Source organism: Aquarana catesbeiana, linkage group LG04 (genome assembly GCF_042186555.1).
Source record: "Aquarana catesbeiana isolate 2022-GZ linkage group LG04, ASM4218655v1, whole genome shotgun sequence".
In the NCBI taxonomy this organism is placed as follows: Eukaryota; Metazoa; Chordata; class Amphibia; order Anura; family Ranidae; genus Aquarana; species Aquarana catesbeiana.
The window spans coordinates 604,666,699-604,685,312 of record NC_133327.1 but is presented as its reverse complement, the minus strand read 5'-3'; the positions used below and the strand labels follow the sequence as shown (position 1 = coordinate 604,685,312).

The following is an 18,614-nucleotide window of genomic DNA, read 5'->3' as shown; positions in this document are numbered from 1 at the left end:
ATGGTGATGTGCTTACCCATGTGTAGGACCTCTCAGGTACGAGGGAACAAGCCAAGTGAGGAAAGAGAGGAGAGTTCGCCATGTCACAGCCTCTAAACTTAAACCCCCGAGCGGGAGCGTTGGGCTACGCCCCTAACGCCATACGAACGTGGCTGAGGTGGATGCCCACGCTGCGCATGCGCGAGCTCCTCCAGCCAACGTGATGACGCACTGCACGCCAAATCGTGGAGCCGCAAGGATGCGGAAGTCACACGATGGGTGCAGGTGTATGGCGCCGATGTAAAGGTGGCCCCGCCCATACAAATTAGGAGGGGAGGGGACAGCAGGGGAGAGGGTAGCCCCCCATTTATACATCGCAGCTCCCGGAAAAGAGAAACAAAACCGCGGCCACCGATGGATACAGCACATAGGAGACACTACCATAAATCAGCTAGAGTGGCATAAATGAATGATATAGTACTCATATATAATGTATAATGGCAATTGGTAATAGTAAATATGACCACGAGAGCAGCAAACGGACCAAGTGGGCTAGTAGGTGTCTTCCACCTTAATAATTCAATAGAAAAAGAGGGCGGTCTGGATGCTGCCTCTTAATATAACACAACTCCATCCCTATTAAACATTCAAAACAAGAGAAAATTCGCCCATGGGACTTTAAATGAGTTGGTCATATAGGTCATGATGAGTAGTATAAAGATTTATTGAAGTTCCAAAAACATAATTTATAATGAGCATAAAAACATCATAGGGCATGATTAGACCATTGACATATTGATTACAGTATAAAAATACATAGTATACATATACAACTTAGTACTCGACGCGTTTCGCGAGCTCTGCTCGCTTCTTCAGGAGTTGGTGTATATGCAGGATATCTACAAAATAATAGGTATCAATAAGATATAACATTCAATAATGATAATGGTCAAAGAAGAAGTACGTGGCCTAAAAGAATTACCCCATACTTGCATTATGGTCAATGGGTCCATAGGACTGATCTACAAAGGCAACAGCGGAAGGTACTCCAACCGGGAGCTGAAGGTGCGTAGCCCGCAGTAAGCCGAGCGGGGGTCCAGTAGGAGGCGGACATGGCGAGGAAAAGGAAGAAAAGGAATGTTGTATATCCTAGGATGTCCCAGAGGCCACATATGTCATGACAACTGTAATAAAAATTATATATATGTATGTATCTTCTAGAGTAATATAAGGGTATAAATGGTATGATATCGCTCTTATGTAAAGAAATCCATGACATAATAGGTGTGGGTGCAAACAGGAAAGAAAGGAAAATGATAATAAGAGAGTGTAAAGGATGCATGGTGTGAAAGGAAAAGAAAAGAATTGTGTTCCTTGGTGTGTCTCAATAGCCATATATAGTATGTTCACAATGTTGGCAGTAAAATGTATGTAGATCTAATGGTAAACACCATAAAGGTGAGATAAATATATAGAGATAAGGTATCTTTGGATGTCCATGTAGTATACTAGAATGAAGAGAGAACACAAACAAGCAAGAGTGGATATGAACACAATACGAGGAGTAAGATGAAGACAAACCAAGATATAGAAAGAAAACTAGAGAGATGTATCTTAGTAATAAGTAATGAGTATAGCATTACACACATAGTATGTGCAAGTGAGGTTGAGTAAAAATAAAATGACATTTTGCATGATGGTGATGTGCTTACCCATGTGTAGGACCTCTCAGGTACGAGGGAACAAGCCAAGTGAGGAAAGAGAGGAGAGTTCGCCATGTCACAGCCTCTAAACTTAAACCCCCGAGCGGGAGCGTTGGGCTACGCCCCTAACGCCATACGAACGTGGCTGAGGTGGATGCCCACGCTGCGCATGCGCGAGCTCCTCCAGCCAACGTGATGACGCACTGCACGCCAAATCGTGGAGCCGCAAGGATGCGGAAGTCACACGATGGGTGCAGGTGTATGGCGCCGATGTAAAGGTGGCCCCGCCCATACAAATTAGGAGGGGAGGGGACAGCAGGGGAGAGGGTAGCCCCCCATTTATACATCGCAGCTCCCGGAAAAGAGAAACAAAACCGCGGCCACCGATGGATACAGCACATAGGAGACACTACCATAAATCAGCTAGAGTGGCATAAATGAATGATATAGTACTCATATATAATGTATAATGGCAATTGGTAATAGTAAATATGACCACGAGAGCAGCAAACGGACCAAGTGGGCTAGTAGGTGTCTTCCACCTTAATAATTCAATAGAAAAAGAGGGCGGTCTGGATGCTGCCTCTTAATATAACACAACTCCATCCCTATTAAACATTCAAAACAAGAGAAAATTCGCCCATGGGACTTTAAATGAGTTGGTCATATAGGTCATGATGAGTAGTATAAAGATTTATTGAAGTTCCAAAAACATAATTTATAATGAGCATAAAAACATCATAGGGCATGATTAGACCATTGACATATTGATTACAGTATAAAAATACATAGTATACATATACAACTTAGTACTCGACGCGTTTCGCGAGCTCTGCTCGCTTCTTCAGGAGTTGGTGTATATGCAGGATATCTACAAAATAATAGGTATCAATAAGATATAACATTCAATAATGATAATGGTCAAAGAAGAAGTACGTGGCCTAAAGGAATTACCCCATACTTGCATTATGGTCAATGGGTCCATAGGACTGATCTACAAAGGCAACAGCGGAAGGTACTCCAACCGGGAGCTGAAGGTGCGTAGCCCGCAGTAAGCCGAGCGGGGGTCCAGTAGGAGGCGGACATGGCGAGGAAAAGGAAGAAAAGGAATGTTGTATATCCTAGGATGTCCCAGAGGCCACATATGTCATGACAACTGTAATAAAAATTATATATATGTATGTATCTTCTAGAGTAATATAAGGGTATAAATGGTATGATATCGCTCTTATGTAAAGAAATCCATGACATAATAGGTGTGGGTGCAAACAGGAAAGAAAGGAAAATGATAATAAGAGAGTGTAAAGGATGCATGGTGTGAAAGGAAAAGAAAAGAATTGTGTTCCTTGGTGTGTCTCAATAGCCATATATAGTATGTTCACAATGTTGGCAGTAAAATGTATGTAGATCTAATGGTAAACACCATAAAGGTGAGATAAATATATAGAGATAAGGTATCTTTGGATGTCCATGTAGTATACTAGAATGAAGAGAGAACACAAACAAGCAAGAGTGGATATGACAGTTGTCATGACATATGTGGCCTCTGGGACATCCTAGGATATACAACATTCCTTTTCTTCCTTTTCCTCGCCATGTCCGCCTCCTACTGGACCCCCGCTCGGCTTACTGCGGGCTACGCACCTTCAGCTCCCGGTTGGAGTACCTTCCGCTGTTGCCTTTGTAGATCAGTCCTATGGACCCATTGACCATAATGCAAGTATGGGGTAATTCCTTTAGGCCACGTACTTCTTCTTTGACCATTATCATTATTGAATGTTATATCTTATTGATACCTATTATTTTGTAGATATCCTGCATATACACCAACTCCTGAAGAAGCGAGCAGAGCTCGCGAAACGCGTCGAGTACTAAGTTGTATATGTATACTATGTATTTTTATACTGTAATCAATATGTCAATGGTCTAATCATGCCCTATGATGTTTTTATGCTCATTATAAATTATGTTTTTGGAACTTCAATAAATCTTTATACTACTCATCATGACCTATATGACCAACTCATTTAAAGTCCCATGGGCGAATTTTCTCTTGTTTTGAATGTTTAATAGGGATGGAGTTGTGTTATATTAAGAGGCAGCATCCAGACCGCCCTCTTTTTCTATTGAATTATTAAGGTGGAAGACACCTACTAGCCCACTTGGTCCGTTTGCTGCTCTCGTGGTCATATTTACTATTACCAATTGCCATTATACATTATATATGAGTACTATATCATTCATTTATGCCACTCTAGCTGATTTATGGTAGTGTCTCCTATGTGCTGTATCCATCGGTGGCCGCGGTTTTGTTTCTCTTTTCCGGGAGCTGCGATGTATAAATGGGGGGCTACCCTCTCCCCTGCTGTCCCCTCCCCTCCTAATTTGTATGGGCGGGGCCACCTTTACATCGGCGCCATACACCTGCACCCATCGTGTGACTTCCGCATCCTTGCGGCTCCACGATTTGGCGTGCAGTGCGTCATCACGTTGGCTGGAGGAGCTCGCGCATGCGCAGCGTGGGCATCCACCTCAGCCACGTTCGTATGGCGTTAGGGGCGTAGCCCAACGCTCCCGCTCGGGGGTTTAAGTTTAGAGGCTGTGACATGGCGAACTCTCCTCTCTTTCCTCACTTGGCTTGTTCCCTCGTACCTGAGAGGTCCTACACATGGGTAAGCACATCACCATCATGCAAAATGTCATTTTATTTTTACTCAACCTCACTTGCACATACTATGTGTGTAATGCTATACTCATTACTTATTACTAAGATACATCTCTCTAGTTTTCTTTCTATATCTTGGTTTGTCTTCATCTTACTCCTCGTATTGTGTTCATATCCACTCTTGCTTGTTTGTGTTCTCTCTTCATTCTAGTATACTACATGGACATCCAAAGATACCTTATCTCTATATATTTATCTCACCTTTATGGTGTTTACCATTAGATCTACATACATTTTACTGCCAACATTGTGAACATACTATATATGGCTATTGAGACACACCAAGGAACACAATTCTTTTCTTTTCCTTTCACACCATGCATCCTTTACACTCTCTTATTATCATTTTCCTTTCTTTCCTGTTTGCACCCACACCTATTATGTCATGGATTTCTTTACATAAGAGCGATATCATACCATTTATACCCTTATATTACTCTAGAAGATACATACATATATATAATTTTTATTACAGTTGTCATGACATATGTGGCCTCTGGGACATCCTAGGATATACAACATTCCTTTTCTTCCTTTTCCTCGCCATGTCCGCCTCCTACTGGACCCCCGCTCGGCTTACTGCGGGCTACGCACCTTCAGCTCCCGGTTGGAGTACCTTCCGCTGTTGCCTTTGTAGATCAGTCCTATGGACCCATTGACCATAATGCAAGTATGGGGTAATTCCTTTAGGCCACGTACTTCTTCTTTGACCATTATCATTATTGAATGTTATATCTTATTGATACCTATTATTTTGTAGATATCCTGCATATACACCAACTCCTGAAGAAGCGAGCAGAGCTCGCGAAACGCGTCGAGTACTAAGTTGTATATGTATACTATGTATTTTTATACTGTAATCAATATGTCAATGGTCTAATCATGCCCTATGATGTTTTTATGCTCATTATAAATTATGTTTTTGGAACTTCAATAAATCTTTATACTACTCATCATGACCTATATGACCAACTCATTTAAAGTCCCATGGGCGAATTTTCTCTTGTTTTGAATGTTTAATAGGGATGGAGTTGTGTTATATTAAGAGGCAGCATCCAGACCGCCCTCTTTTTCTATTGAATTATTAAGGTGGAAGACACCTACTAGCCCACTTGGTCCGTTTGCTGCTCTCGTGGTCATATTTACTATTACCAATTGCCATTATATATTATATATGAGTACTATATCATTCATTTATGCCACTCTAGCTGATTTATGGTAGTGTCTCCTATGTGCTGTATCCATCGGTGGCCGCGGTTTTGTTTCTCTTTTCCGGGAGCTGCGATGTATAAATGGGGGGCTACCCTCTCCCCTGCTGTCCCCTCCCCTCCTAATTTGTATGGGCGGGGCCACCTTTACATCGGCGCCATACACCTGCACCCATCGTGTGACTTCCGCATCCTTGCGGCTCCACGATTTGGCGTGCAGTGCGTCATCACGTTGGCTGGAGGAGCTCGCGCATGCGCAGCGTGGGCATCCACCTCAGCCACGTTCGTATGGCGTTAGGGGCGTAGCCCAACGCTCCCGCTCGGGGGTTTAAGTTTAGAGGCTGTGACATGGCGAACTCTCCTCTCTTTCCTCACTTGGCTTGTTCCCTCGTACCTGAGAGGTCCTACACATGGGTAAGCACATCACCATCATGCAAAATGTCATTTTATTTTTACTCAACCTCACTTGCACATACTATGTGTGTAATGCTATACTCATTACTTATTACTAAGATACATCTCTCTAGTTTTCTTTCTATATCTTGGTTTGTCTTCATCTTACTCCTCGTATTGTGTTCATATCCACTCTTGCTTGTTTGTGTTCTCTCTTCATTCTAGTATACTACATGGACATCCAAAGATACCTTATCTCTATATATTTATCTCACCTTTATGGTGTTTACCATTAGATCTACATACATTTTACTGCCAACATTGTGAACATACTATATATGGCTATTGAGACACACCAAGGAACACAATTCTTTTCTTTTCCTTTCACACCATGCATCCTTTACACTCTCTTATTATCATTTTCCTTTCTTTCCTGTTTGCACCCACACCTATTATGTCATGGATTTCTTTACATAAGAGCGATATCATACCATTTATACCCTTATATTACTCTAGAAGATACATACATATATATAATTTTTATTACAGTTGTCATGACATATGTGGCCTCTGGGACATCCTAGGATATACAACATTCCTTTTCTTCCTTTTCCTCGCCATGTCCGCCTCCTACTGGACCCCCGCTCGGCTTACTGCGGGCTACGCACCTTCAGCTCCCGGTTGGAGTACCTTCCGCTGTTGCCTTTGTAGATCAGTCCTATGGACCCATTGACCATAATGCAAGTATGGGGTAATTCCTTTAGGCCACGTACTTCTTCTTTGACCATTATCATTATTGAATGTTATATCTTATTGATACCTATTATTTTGTAGATATCCTGCATATACACCAACTCCTGAAGAAGCGAGCAGAGCTCGCGAAACGCGTCGAGTACTAAGTTGTATATGTATACTATGTATTTTTATACTGTAATCAATATGTCAATGGTCTAATCATGCCCTATGATGTTTTTATGCTCATTATAAATTATGTTTTTGGAACTTCAATAAATCTTTATACTACTCATCATGACCTATATGACCAACTCATTTAAAGTCCCATGGGCGAATTTTCTCTTGTTTTGAATGTTTAATAGGGATGGAGTTGTGTTATATTAAGAGGCAGCATCCAGACCGCCCTCTTTTTCTATTGAATTATTAAGGTGGAAGACACCTACTAGCCCACTTGGTCCGTTTGCTGCTCTCGTGGTCATATTTACTATTACCAATTGCCATTATACATTATATATGAGTACTATATCATTCATTTATGCCACTCTAGCTGATTTATGGTAGTGTCTCCTATGTGCTGTATCCATCGGTGGCCGCGGTTTTGTTTCTCTTTTCCGGGAGCTGCGATGTATAAATGGGGGGCTACCCTCTCCCCTGCTGTCCCCTCCCCTCCTAATTTGTATGGGCGGGGCCACCTTTACATCGGCGCCATACACCTGCACCCATCGTGTGACTTCCGCATCCTTGCGGCTCCACGATTTGGCGTGCAGTGCGTCATCACGTTGGCTGGAGGAGCTCGCGCATGCGCAGCGTGGGCATCCACCTCAGCCACGTTCGTATGGCGTTAGGGGCGTAGCCCAACGCTCCCGCTCGGGGGTTTAAGTTTAGAGGCTGTGACATGGCGAACTCTCCTCTCTTTCCTCACTTGGCTTGTTCCCTCGTACCTGAGAGGTCCTACACATGGGTAAGCACATCACCATCATGCAAAATGTCATTTTATTTTTACTCAACCTCACTTGCACATACTATGTGTGTAATGCTATACTCATTACTTATTACTAAGATACATCTCTCTAGTTTTCTTTCTATATCTTGGTTTGTCTTCATCTTACTCCTCGTATTGTGTTCATATCCACTCTTGCTTGTTTGTGTTCTCTCTTCATTCTAGTATACTACATGGACATCCAAAGATACCTTATCTCTATATATTTATCTCACCTTTATGGTGTTTACCATTAGATCTACATACATTTTACTGCCAACATTGTGAACATACTATATATGGCTATTGAGACACACCAAGGAACACAATTCTTTTCTTTTCCTTTCACACCATGCATCCTTTACACTCTCTTATTATCATTTTCCTTTCTTTCCTGTTTGCACCCACACCTATTATGTCATGGATTTCTTTACATAAGAGCGATATCATACCATTTATACCCTTATATTACTCTAGAAGATACATACATATATATAATTTTTATTACAGTTGTCATGACATATGTGGCCTCTGGGACATCCTAGGATATACAACATTCCTTTTCTTCCTTTTCCTCGCCATGTCCGCCTCCTACTGGACCCCCGCTCGGCTTACTGCGGGCTACGCACCTTCAGCTCCCGGTTGGAGTACCTTCCGCTGTTGCCTTTGTAGATCAGTCCTATGGACCCATTGACCATAATGCAAGTATGGGGTAATTCCTTTAGGCCACGTACTTCTTCTTTGACCATTATCATTATTGAATGTTATATCTTATTGATACCTATTATTTTGTAGATATCCTGCATATACACCAACTCCTGAAGAAGCGAGCAGAGCTCGCGAAACGCGTCGAGTACTAAGTTGTATATGTATACTATGTATTTTTATACTGTAATCAATATGTCAATGGTCTAATCATGCCCTATGATGTTTTTATGCTCATTATAAATTATGTTTTTGGAACTTCAATAAATCTTTATACTACTCATCATGACCTATATGACCAACTCATTTAAAGTCCCATGGGCGAATTTTCTCTTGTTTTGAATGTTTAATAGGGATGGAGTTGTGTTATATTAAGAGGCAGCATCCAGACCGCCCTCTTTTTCTATTGAATTATTAAGGTGGAAGACACCTACTAGCCCACTTGGTCCGTTTGCTGCTCTCGTGGTCATATTTACTATTACCAATTGCCATTATACATTATATATGAGTACTATATCATTCATTTATGCCACTCTAGCTGATTTATGGTAGTGTCTCCTATGTGCTGTATCCATCGGTGGCCGCGGTTTTGTTTCTCTTTTCCGGGAGCTGCGATGTATAAATGGGGGGCTACCCTCTCCCCTGCTGTCCCCTCCCCTCCTAATTTGTATGGGCGGGGCCACCTTTACATCGGCGCCATACACCTGCACCCATCGTGTGACTTCCGCATCCTTGCGGCTCCACGATTTGGCGTGCAGTGCGTCATCACGTTGGCTGGAGGAGCTCGCGCATGCGCAGCGTGGGCATCCACCTCAGCCACGTTCGTATGGCGTTAGGGGCGTAGCCCAACGCTCCCGCTCGGGGGTTTAAGTTTAGAGGCTGTGACATGGCGAACTCTCCTCTCTTTCCTCACTTGGCTTGTTCCCTCGTACCTGAGAGGTCCTACACATGGGTAAGCACATCACCATCATGCAAAATGTCATTTTATTTTTACTCAACCTCACTTGCACATACTATGTTTGTAATGCTATACTCATTACTTATTACTAAGATACATCTCTCTAGTTTTCTTTCTATATCTTGGTTTGTCTTCATCTTACTCCTCGTATTGTGTTCATATCCACTCTTGCTTGTTTGTGTTCTCTCTTCATTCTAGTATACTACATGGACATCCAAAGATACCTTATCTCTATATATTTATCTCACCTTTATGGTGTTTACCATTAGATCTACATACATTTTACTGCCAACATTGTGAACATACTATATATGGCTATTGAGACACACCAAGGAACACAATTCTTTTCTTTTCCTTTCACACCATGCATCCTTTACACTCTCTTATTATCATTTTCCTTTCTTTCCTGTTTGCACCCACACCTATTATGTCATGGATTTCTTTACATAAGAGCGATATCATACCATTTATACCCTTATATTACTCTAGAAGATACATACATATATATAATTTTTATTACAGTTGTCATGACATATGTGGCCTCTGGGACATCCTAGGATATACAACATTCCTTTTCTTCCTTTTCCTCGCCATGTCCGCCTCCTACTGGACCCCCGCTCGGCTTACTGCGGGCTACGCACCTTCAGCTCCCGGTTGGAGTACCTTCCGCTGTTGCCTTTGTAGATCAGTCCTATGGACCCATTGACCATAATGCAAGTATGGGGTAATTCCTTTAGGCCACGTACTTCTTCTTTGACCATTATCATTATTGAATGTTATATCTTATTGATACCTATTATTTTGTAGATATCCTGCATATACACCAACTCCTGAAGAAGCGAGCAGAGCTCGCGAAACGCGTCGAGTACTAAGTTGTATATGTATACTATGTATTTTTATACTGTAATCAATATGTCAATGGTCTAATCATGCCCTATGATGTTTTTATGCTCATTATAAATTATGTTTTTGGAACTTCAATAAATCTTTATACTACTCATCATGACCTATATGACCAACTCATTTAAAGTCCCATGGGCGAATTTTCTCTTGTTCTCTAATATTCTGTACATCATTCTTTAAAAACAACATCTCAGCCCTCATGCCATCAATGTGTTCAGTCAGTGTGGCCTGGCAGGTACATATAGCTTCCATAATCTGTTTCAGAGATGGCTCCCCCTCCCCCTCCTCTGGCATTATATCTCCCATTTCTTCCTGTGGTAACCCATCCAGGGAGAGTCCTTTCCTCATTCCCTTAGTTCTAGGAGGCAGTAGGCTTACCTTGCCAGAGTGAGAAGGGGACTTATCTAGTCTACTCTGCTGTGTATTGCTGTGGTGTCTTTCCTCTGCCTCATGGCCGCCTCCATCTTGAGATCCCCAGACATACTGAGAGAGATGGTCTGCCGAGGATTCCATGGGCGCTCGCCCGTATTTAACCATACTGCCGTGTTCAGCCAGGTCCAGAGAGGGTATTGAAGGCTTTGGTGTGGAGAATCTGTGTCTCTGACACCCAGGATGTCTGAAGGATTCGTTGTCCTGCAGGGAGCTCTGTCTCAGTGCTGCTCACATATCAGCTGCTGGCTCCGCCCCCCGGGAACACTTTGTGTTTAGTGTCATCCAGACCCTGGTACATTTTATCATGGACTGACAGTTGAACCTTCTCCTCCTGGATGTCGAGGGTAGTGTAAATCGCTCTCAGCAGATCGTCCACTTCCACCAAAGACAGTTTATACCTAGAGGCTCGGCTATTGTCTTCTTCTTCCTCCTCATCTGAATCCTTGAGGGAGGAAAGAGTACTTGCCCCCTCATCCCCTGAGTCCACAACTCAGGGGACTAGAGGTGGGTGCCCTCGGGCTGGATGGTGGTTGCTGGGGTTCGACTTGGCCTGTCGGGCTCTGAACCAGTAAGGACTTAACTGAACTCAGAGCTTGTGAGTTCTTGTACTGAAGAGAACAGGTCCCCGTATTGTTGGGATGTTTCCTCTTTGACCAAGTCCTTGATACAGGACCTGCACATTGCCTTTTGCCAAGACCCTCTGAGGGGGTTCTTGCAGGAAGGACATTTCCTCTGACTTGGTAGGTTTGAATGTTTAGACTTCCCTAAAACTTTTTCCTGGAACAAGAATAATGACATCTCACTAAGGGACCCTGAACACTTTCCTGCCCTTAGTGCAAAAAAGCAAAATAGACCACCACCAGCAGAAAAGAGAGGTTCCCTGAACAATGTAAAACACCAGTTTAGCAGCAACCACCATGACCAAACTGCAGGGTCTGAGAGAGGTTACCTCTGACCGTGCAGGGTGCTGGGATAGTCACTGCACTCCAGGCAGTGTTAAGTTAAGCCTTCTCCCTCCACCTTGAAGAGAGCACAGCTCCCTGGTTCCAGCATGTGCTTCCACCATGGCGGAGGAAACACAATAACTGCCATGGTGGAAGAGGAGGGATTTAAAGGCTGCATGTGTTTCCTGGAAAATGGGCGGAGCTGCGCTCTCTCCAAGGTTGTCCTGAAAGACGATTTGAGAAAGTTTGTCGCCAATCCACGAGCGGGTGTAATTTTGAAGCATGACATCTTGGATATCAATTTAGTCGGTGTAACATTATCTTTTACAATATGAAAAGAAAATTGGGCTAACTTTATTGTTGTCTTTTTTTTTAGGTCAAAAAAGTGTATTTTTTCCCAGAAAAGTGCGCTTGTAAGAGCGCTGCGTAAATACGTTGTGACATAAAGTATTGCAATGACCACCATTTTATTCTCTAGGGTGTTAGAAAAAAATATATATAATGTTTGGGGGTTCTAAGTGATTTTATAGCAAAAAAAAAAGATTTCAACTTGTAAAAGAGTCTGAAAAATAGGCCCGGTCCTTAAGTGGTTAATAACAATATATTACTGGGTATATGTGCACAATTCCACTAGGACTTCTGTTGGGCCCTTTGTTGATATTGCCTGTTTGCACTATTATTAAATTTTTATTATAAAAAGCTTGTATTCTTCCCAAACTGGTGTGTATGTATTTACTTATGCTACTTTCACAATGGGGCAGGCGGGCATCAGCGGTAAAGCGCCGATATTGCTGTTGTTTTAGCTGCGCTATTCGGCCGCTAGCAGGGAGCTTTAAACCGCCGCTAGCGGCCGAACAAGGTTTGAAACCGCCTGCAAAGCGCCGCTGCGGTGGTGCTTTGCTGGCACTGCCCCATTGATTTCAATGGGCAGGGGCACTTTAGGAGCGTTGTATATACCGCTCCTAAATTGCTGAAAAGATTACTTTTTTTACCATCCTGCAAGCGCACCGCTCCAGTGTGAAAGCCCTCGGGCTTTCACACTGGAGAGACAGGAGAGGCACTTTACAGGCTCTATGCAGGCGCTATTTTTAGCGCTGCAGCGACTGTAAAGCGCCTCAGTGTGAAAGTAGCCTCATGGTTATTGTTTTATTTGCTGGCTGCAGTAGTTCATCCGCTCTCAATTACTTTGATTAGATTATTATATTTACCTACAGGTTTAGCATGCTATCCTGTTTGGGGAGGACCATTTCTCACAACCCCTCAAAAGAGGGCTAGAAATATTATCAAATTTTACCAAACAAGCAAATTGTTTACAAGAGCCATCCATTTTCTGTGTCTGGTTTAGATAGAAAATGTTACTCGCCGTGCTTATATAATGTAATTGCAGAAATAGTGTATTTATTAAATGCTAATTAGCCATCCTTTTGCCATGGTTTTTAGCTTGAGGCAACATGAGCTTGCTTTACTAAACACCATATCAAATGAAAATGAATCAGAAACCTAACACATAATTAAACTGTTTTTCTAAATAGCCAGAATTTTGTCTAATAAAAAAACAAGCACATGCTGTCTATTTTTGACATATTCAGTCTCATTATTTATAAGCATCAGAATGATAAATTCCTGTTTTTGAACCTGAAATGTTATTTATTTTATTTATTTATTTTGCTGTGTTTATGCTAAAGCTTTCACCAGAAAATGAAAGTAGGTTATAATTGATTATAGCTGGTATGCTTTGCAATCTCCCCTTAATCTCTTCCATTGTGCTTTCTATAAATTGACAGTATTGAAAAAATCCCAGTTCAAATTAATCTGTGAAAGTGCTAGTGTTTAAGCTGTATTAAAGATAAAAACATCACACAATGTAGTATGATTTTCCTGTCCTTCCCGCAGGTCTGAAAGGACTTTGAAATTCATTATGCTTTACAAGTTTGCTTTGCTCAAGTTTTGTTGGTTTTGCTATTTTGCTGTGAAAAGAACAATCAGCTAATGGAAGTCACGTACTTAGATGTTCAATTCAGTTTTTAAAAAAATCTTTATTTTTTTCTGGAATCTGTTTAAATCATAGTAAAATAATAAACAGTTAATTCTACACTTTGAATCCATATAAAAGCACCTAGGGATTGACTAATTTGTTAGGATATTTGGAATTTGGATAGGTATTAATATCATGTTTGCACTTTGCACTTAAAGTGATTGAAAAAGGTTCATTTTTTTTTTTAAATAACAAACATGTTATACTTACCTTCTATGTGCATGGGTTTTGCACAGAGCGTCCTCGATCCTCCTTTTTTGGGGTTCCTGGTGGCGTTCCCTGCTCCTCCTCCTCAACGAGTGCCCCCACAGAGAGTCGATTTCCATGGGGGCACTTGTGTGGGAGGGCTCTCGAGTCCTGCTGCTGCATCCATTGACACAGACAGCAGGACATGGCCCCGTCCCCCCGTGTCACTGGTTTTGATTGACAGCAGCTGAAGCCAATGGCTCCCACTGCTATCAATCTATCCAAAGAGGATCCGAGACAGTGGCTGGAGCTGCTGGGCTTGTGCTTGTCGTTGGAACGATCGGGTTTAGGTAAGAAAAAGGGGGGTCTGGGGGGCAGCTGCAGCACAGAAGGTTTTTCACCTTAAAGTGGAGTTCCACCCAAAAAAAAAAAAAAAAAATCATTAATGTGCATGAAATAAATAAAAAAAAAAAACATTTGGAGACTTTTTTTTTTTTTACTCACCTCAGAATGCCTGTTGCTAGGGGGTCCCTCGTAATCTGCCTTCTTACTCACCTCGGCTCCTTACGTCACTTCCCTCGGCACCAGAGGGAGATCAGCTCTGCCCCCTCCCTCTAGGCAATCACCTGGGATACGTCACATGATTGAGCGGCCAGTCACGGTGCGCAGCGCGGCTTGCACATGCGCAGTGGGTGCCCGGCTGGTGCCGCCGAGCGGAGGGGGAGACAAGCGAGGCTTCGTTCCCCCCGCATCGCTAGACCTTGAGACAGGTAAGTGTCTGATTATTAAAAGTCAGCAGCTACAGTATTTGTAGCTGCTGACTTTTATTTTATTTTTTTTTTTAAGCGGAACTCTGCTTTAATGTATAGAATGCATTAAGGTGAAAAACCCTGAGACTTTACAACTCCTTTAAAAAACAGAATCCGGTTGTATAAAAGCTTTGCCAATCTCTTCACCTATGCAGTCATTAACCACTAGACCTCTTAAGGTTTTACCCCCCCCTTCATGACCAGGTCATTTTTTGCGATACGGCCCTGCTTTATTTTAATTGACAAACGTTCGATCGTGTGAAATAATACCCAAATAAAGTTTCTGTTTCCCAGAAATAGAGCTTTTTTTGGTGGTATTTGATCACCTCTGCGGTTTTTATTTTTTGCGCTAAAAACCTAAAAAAGGCTGACAATTTGGAAAAAAAACAATATTTTTTACTTTCTGATATAAAACATATCCAAAAAAAAAAATAAAAAAAAAAATTTCTTGAACAATTTAGGCCAATATGTATTCTGCTACATATTTTTGGAAAAAAAAATCCCAATAAGCGTATATTGATTGGCTTGTGCAAAAATTATAGCGTTTACAAACTATGGGATAGTTTTATTTAATTTTAAATTTTTAAATTTTTTACTAGTATTGGCGGTGATTAGTGACTTATAGCTGGACTGCGATATTGCAGCGGACAAATCAGACACCCAACTGACACTTTTGACACTTTTTGGAGACCAGTGACACTAATACAGTGATCAGTGCTAAAAAAGATGCACTGTCATTGTACTAATGACACTGACAGGGAAGGAGTTAACATCAGGGGTGATCAAAGGGTTACCTGTGTGCCTAGCCTGTGTTCTCTCACTGAGGGGGAGGTGCTTTGACTAGGGGAAGGCAAAGATCCGTGTTCCTGCTTTGTAGAAACGCAGGATCAATACCTTCCATTCTGACCGGTGGGTGCCGGCGGACGTCGAGTGATCACAGCTGGAGCGGGTCGCTGACGGCGCATGCCCCAGACCCGGAAGTGTTAGATCACGTGATCTATACAATAGACAAACAAGATATTTGGGGGGCACACCCTAAAAAATGCATAAAAGATGGTGTAGCCATAAGACCATAAAACAGAAAAAAAAATATTACAACGCACCCATGCAAAAAAGACATTTACCTCCTGCAAGGCTATTTAAAACACCTGAGCATTTTCAAAAAATATGGGGATTTGGTCACACCATATTGCTATATGGTGCTTAAGCCCACTTACTGCGACAAAGTACCCCATTGTTAGTGGGTCTTACACTGTCCATAGAATGGGAGATCCTGCCTCTCTGAACCATGGGAGAAACACACTCCTCTATATGGGAGAACCAAAGGACTCCACCTTTGACACAGGTGGACACTAATGAGCGCTAATGATTGCCTTTCATTAGTGTCCACCTGTGTCATAGGTGGAGTCCTTTAGTTCTCCCATATAGAGGAGTGTATTTCTCCCATGGTGTTTTAAATAGCCTTGCAGGAGGTAAATGTCTTTTTTGCATGTGTGCGCTGTAAAAAAATTTTTCAGATCACGTGATCTGGCGCAGAGCGGCTGCCCTGCCGCAGTATATCTACAGTGGGCGGTCATGAAGCAGTTAAAACGGCATTAATGCCTAACTCCAGCCATTTTTTTTGCTTTAGATAGACTTCAATTATATGAATGCTTCTGTCAAACTCTAAAGCCTCGTACTCATGATCGGATTGTTGGCAAACAAAACTGTGGACTTTTGTCCGAAGGGCATTAGCCCAAACTTGTCTTGCATACACAAGGCCGCACAATTGTTTGCCAACAAATACGAATGTAGTGACGTACTACATTGTTTTTCAGCTCTTTAGCACCACCCTTTGGGCTCCTTCTGCTAATTTTTTGTTAGTAGAAGTTTGGTGAGTGTTGATTCATGCTTTTCGTTTCGCACTTTTCATTTTGCGCTTTTCATTTCACGCTTTTCAGTTTGTTTCTGAATGGCCGTTCGTCAACCAGCCATGTTGCGGAGTCGGAGAAGATAACGTGTTATTTATTATTGGCCTTGGAGTTATTGCTTTGACATTCTTTTTTTGGTTGAATAATGATTTGATTTGGTTTCTTTTCTATATTTTTGGATGCATAGAATGCAATTTTTGGCAGAAAATTGGCAGATAGCATGTCTAATTTTATTTGTTTTCTTTTTTTAATGTACAATAAAAAAAATTATGTAGAATAATACTTGGCTATGTGTTTTACTTCAAATGAGAGTTTGGGAGTAGGCAGTTACATTTAAAAAAATACAAAAAATGTAAAATTGACAAGAGACACCAACATAGTTGTATCTTTGATCTTAAAAACTATGTGATAATGGTGTTGTGGTAACTTGCCCAAATAAAAAAAAAAGAAAGAAGAAAAAAAAGCCTTTGGAAATTTGTTTGCAATAACTCCATCAGTATCACCAGCAAAGCAGCTTCATTATTATCCCATTAAAGAAGAAGAGAATTGTGCGCTGCATTTGGAGATTTCATAATTTGCCACGTCACGAATGTTAAGTCTCCATTACGAACTCTAGTTTACAAGACCGACCGCTTCTGGCTCGTCCTTGCTTCCGAGCATGCGTGTTTGTACTTTGGACTTTTGTCCAACGGACTTGTGTACACACTCTCGGAAAATCCGACAACACACATTTCTCCACTGAAAATTTTAAAACCTGCTATCCAACATTTGTCCGCGGAAAATCCGACAACAATTGTCCGATGGAGCATACACACGGTCAGATTTACCACCAACAGCCTGTCATTGAACATTTCCCGACGGAAAGTCAGATCGTGTGTATGCGGCTTAATTGTCTTACATGCTTTCCTGACTCTGTTGGGAGATTTCCTCTTGCACATGTGATAGCCTGTGACAGCACATTTATAAATAAAGGTGGGGGGGGGGGCGTTGCCACCAGAACACCAATTCACAGACTTTAGAAATAACCTGAATACCTGACAGCAGTTCCAACCCTTCCCTATTTTACTGAAAAATGTGTTTTGTTGTAGTCTGTGTCCCCAAAGGAGAGGTGTCTCAATACTTCCTGTCCTGACTGCAGCCTTTTTTATTTGCCTGGTGATCCTGTCAATAAAATAGATTTTTATAAATGTTAAAATGTACACACAACCATTCACATCTACATATGCTCCTGCATATCCACCAACAAATTCAGGAGCTATTGCTACCCTATGCTCATGTCTGCCTCATACTCTGAGCCCTGGCAACAGTCAATCAGGACACGATAGATTTGCCTAATACTGTATGTGGAAGCCATCAGTCCTGCTCTGAGTACTTTTGCCAGAAGCAACAAAAAATTCCACACCACATGCACTGGAAGGCATATGCTTTCCTGACAATACACAGGAGCAAGGGGCAAACTAATGTGTGCATGCTATAGATGTTCAAACATTTACATATTCTAAATAAGCAGTAAATACACTCAATCCCACACTGTCCTCTGTAGTTGTAGGCATAGTGGAGCAATTTGTCCAAGTTTACAGCATAAGCTTCTCCATTTTATTTTATCTGGTTAGCTTTGTCCCCTTTCAGCAGTGAACTTGAAACCTGAAAACCTTTTCAACACAGAGCTCAGGTAGAGGGAAGAGGATAAATTGCCATTATCCTACTTGAATTACATCGCTGCCTGTATTGTGAACTTTAAAGAAGAATGGCTCCACAGTGGCAATATCAACAGAGATCAATGAATGCTTGTTTTAATGTTTATGTACTGCTTGTTAAGAATATGCAAACCTAGCCACAATTTAATTTAAATGTGCAGAAGGATAACACAAATGGCTGCTAAATATCCAGATTGCTCCAATATCAATTTGCAGTACAGGAGACCAGGAGATCAATTTCTCAAAGAATCACACAAAAATACATTTATGTAATAAACAAATAGCTGAGTACAAATTGATATTGTTAAAAAAA

The 18,614-nt window shown here is 41.7% G+C and overlaps 1 long non-coding RNA gene across 2 annotated transcripts in view; it reads left to right on the top strand.

Annotated features, from left to right (window-relative positions):
- LOC141140763 (uncharacterized) overlaps positions 1–18,614 on the top strand; it is a 133,223-nt gene that overhangs the window by 51,411 nt on the left and 63,198 nt on the right. Inside the window, exon 3 of one of the 2 annotated variants that reach the window (XR_012243997.1) lies at positions 3,493–5,560. The exons of the other annotated variant lie outside the window; for it this stretch is intronic. This is a non-coding gene — a long non-coding RNA (uncharacterized lncRNA). Of the gene's footprint in view, positions 1–3,492; positions 5,561–18,614 lie in introns of those variants that run through there. 2 annotated transcript variants of the gene reach the window in all.